The sequence below is a fragment of the Danio rerio genome, chromosome 2 (assembly GCF_052040795.2).
Source record: "Danio rerio strain M-AB ecotype USA chromosome 2, GRCz13ab, whole genome shotgun sequence".
NCBI classification, from domain to species: Eukaryota; Metazoa; Chordata; class Actinopteri; order Cypriniformes; family Danionidae; genus Danio; species Danio rerio.
The window spans coordinates 31,820,001-31,824,167 of record NC_141022.1 but is presented as its reverse complement, the minus strand read 5'-3'; positions in this window follow the sequence as shown (position 1 = coordinate 31,824,167).

The window sequence follows — 4,167 nt, the reverse complement described above, 5'->3', positions numbered from 1 at the left end:
CTCTAAATAGTCCATACATGTTTCCACTTTTTGCACAAATTTAAAACAGAAGAAAAATATTTAAAAAAATGATTTAAAAAAAGATTTTACAAATATTGTCATAAAACATTGTAAATATAACTATAAACTATAATATAGTTTAACGTTTTTTTTTTTGTTTTTTTTTTAGGTTATATAGGTTAAACTCAAAAACAAATTACTTGGAAAAAAAAACTAAATTGTTATATATCTTGAACACATTTGATCATCATTTAACAACAAAAACAAGGTTAGTGTCATGTGAAGACGCCTGCACATTAGTGGAGGATCAAAGAGCAGTTTATTAAGAGAATCATCTTGTAATTAAAGGTTGAAACAGGAACTGTCACAATCACCAGCAATCACAAGTTCGTTGATCGCTGGATCTCTCTCACGATAACTCATGGACTACAATTCCGCCATTTCTGGACTACATATTCATACATGCACTTCGCCCAGACACACATGCTTCCTCATCTAAACTGATTACATTCACACCACCTGAGGATTGTCAGAGACTGATTGCACACGCTATTTAAACCACACACTCACCCATTTAGTTTGCCGAGTCTTGTTCACTTTAAGTAGCACTACAACGCAGTTTCCTTGTCTTGTTTACCGGTGTTTAGACCTAGCCTTGTATTCTTGTTCTCCCTGCCTGCTGCCTGCCTTTTGATCTCTTGCCTGTTAACGATTATGATTCTGGACTGCCTACACATACCCGTTTGCACCTGTATTGACCATTGCTTGCCTGACCACTGATTAAACCTGCATTTTCGATCCTACCTCAGTCGTATGTCACTCCCCCTGGTTACAGGAACAAACAGTTGCATACAAATAATCCCAAGCGTAAAGGCGGCAAACAAAATAACAAAATACAGGAATCAAATGTGATAAGGCAAAGCCAAACGTGTCGTACATATCTGTAAAACAGCAGGTATGGCTGTACAGCAAATGGCTGTATATCGGCATTGGTGCGAAGCGTGCATTGGCTCGAGGCCACAGGCCAAGTGCCTTAGTGTCCCCGACCAGTGCCATTGCTACGACTGTTATATTGCATTTATACAACAGTTTGATGGCATAATCATGTGTATAAAAAAGAAAATCAAATATAGAGTCTCAAAAACCCTTTTGTATGAGAAACTACTTTTCTTCCGCCATTCATTCACATCTGCAGCTGAAGTAAGAACACCAGAAAGCATTCCTAATTTACCAAGGTCATTTTAGAGCTAGTATTTGAATGATTCTCTAGCGTAATGTCTGAAGTTATGACAAAACCGGTCATTTTTGCTCACGTTTTAAGATTATAAGGCTGAACGGCAAGAAGTGCCATCAGTCTGGAGAGATTTCCCAGTATTTCTCTGTTGCAAACAGGAGATCACAATAATTAACCCTGAAAAAGCTAAAGCAAAGCAAACACCAAACGTTTCTGTGGTATAAATATCAACTTAGATAAACTTAGAATGTCACTTAACTGATTTATAATGATTGTTCAGCTGTAGTATGACACTTACACTGAGAAAATACTGTTTTATCTTACTCTAAGGACTTATTATGCAGTCTCTGTCGCAATATTGTGGCAGGACATCAACTGTCACTTTCTTTGGTATGCTCAGACAGGCTAATGGCGGCCAATGCACTGAATCCGATTCTCCAAAATGATAATTATTTTATAAATCAGGCATCATCCTTATAAATAAACTACATAGTTGCGCTCTAAACAACTACATTCTTATCTAAAAATGCCTCAAAAGTGCATTATGTTGTCCAACAGCAGCAATATTTGTCAAACTCTAGTGTCCTCTGCTTGTTGCTGTATGTAGGTAGAGTATTACACAAGGGTGAAGGGTTAAGAGGCTGTATGAGTGTTGTTATTTGCAGAATATAGCACGGCTATCAGCCAGCCAGATTCAAGAATCAGACAGAACTGTTGTATAAATGTAATTATAAAACAGAATGTCTAAACATAACTATTTTAGATATTAAACATTAATTAATTATTGAAATTGTCTTAGTTACTGAATTTGCTATGATAATAAATTTTCCAAGATATTTGTTTCTCAAACAGTTATTAATGGAACAGTTGAGGGATCAGTTATTAAGCTCCTTTAACAGATTTCCATCTCTAAAAACAAGCAATTTCACATAAATTTTGTGTTTCCCTCATGATATTAATGTGATTTATTCAGCTTGCAAATCACTCATGCTGCTATTTATTACAGAGAAAAAAAACACAGCTGACATCAATATTATTTTCTGAAGTTTATTATGTCTACAAATAGACACAGTTAGCATATTAGCCCAATATTATTGATCTTTTTCTAATTATGTTCAATGTTTAAGTGTTTACAATTGTGCCAAGTACAAAACCCATGAAATGATGATAATGAGAATCACTTTTACTTTTCTGTTTTCCTGCATTCTGTTTATGTCTGATACATTTAATTCACAAATATTGATATTTTTTCTCTTTGAGTGCACATGTTCTGCTCATGTTCGCTTTAGAGAACATGACAAATTGTTGTTGGGACTCAGAGAAGATAACACGGGAGGGATCCTTCCCCTTCCTGTCTCCTCTGAGCCGCTAAGCCAACCATATTTTAAGCTGCAAAAATTGGATGAAAATTCACAGAGGTATGTGCTGGTCATTAGATTAGCCCTATGATTTATCGACTGTCTGCAACATAACAACAGCAGAAACCCATTAAGGTTAAAGATTGATATGGGGCCTATATATTAGTATTTGTAACAAAGAAACTGCAAGTTTATGGAGTTTAACAACTTGACCGGCGAGCCAAACAGCAAAATTGAAATCTTCTGTTTGTCATTTATAATAAGAACAGCCCCAGACTCAACTTTATGGGATCCAGACTTTGGTACAACTTTCACGTTCAAATATAAAATTTCAAATATTAAAGCTTTAATATAACATGAAGTTTTAGGAATTAAAAATCATGCTGCTGAATAAATAATGTTGCTGTCTCAAGCAGTGAAGTTTATTTATCATAAAGTAAGCATTAGGTAGTGGGATTTGCCTAATATGACAATGTTAGCAAAGCAATTAGGGCATTATTAAAGTGGGAAGATTGGTAGAGGCGTATAATTCTGTGTCCTATTTGCAAAATTGAAAGTGCAAACTTATTTTGATGCATTTACTGTATCAGGGGATTACTTTTATTTCTCCTTTTTTTTTTTTTTTGTAGCAATGTCTGGCAAAACTGTATCTGCAGATCTTTGAAGTGACAGTCTGACACAAACTGACAGGCAGCAATCAAAAAAGAGTGCACCGGTATAGTTTATTGCTGAGGAGACCACATTCAGGAAGACAGTGATCTGGTGATACAAAACAGTGTCAAATGCTATCAAAACAGAATTATAGTAACACATAAAATAAAAATAAAACAGGCTATGCTATGTTATTTAGAGATGTCCAGATCTGATCATGTGATCTGATATATATATATATATATATATATATATATATATATATATATATAGATAGATAGATAGATAGATAGATAGATAGATAGATAGATAGATAGATAGATAGATAGATAGATAGATAGATAGATAGATAGATAGATAGATAGATAGATATTCAATCACTTCTGCAGCTGACGTCGGAACAGCAGAAGGCGTTACAATTTCACCCACATCACTTACGTAATGTGAAGCGGCGCTTCTGATGTGTGACCCCCGTAAGGTGATGACAAAACATCTGAATTTTGCTCACATTTTAAGATTATAAGGCTGAATGTGACATGAAATGCCATCCGTCTACAGAGATTTCTCCCTACAGTCTACAGTATTTTAACGTCGTTAACATCGGTATTGTGACGGGTACCAGGTATGCCAGCGTTTACCCGGAGACTTTATGGAATCAAATAAATGAGACAGAAACTATTTCGCTCTTCATTCTGGCCTTTATCGGATCAGGTTTCAGTATCAGTAGATACTGAAAATTAAATGACTCGGCAAAAAAACCTGATTAGGACATTATTAATTTTATTAGTTCAGCAGTTGGCCATTTCATCACTACTACACAAATTTATATCAATGAAAATTGTTAAAAATAAATCAAATCAAATTTCAAACCTTAGATATGGCCATGTACAAAATTACTTAAAGAATCTTGCTTTTTGTCCCATA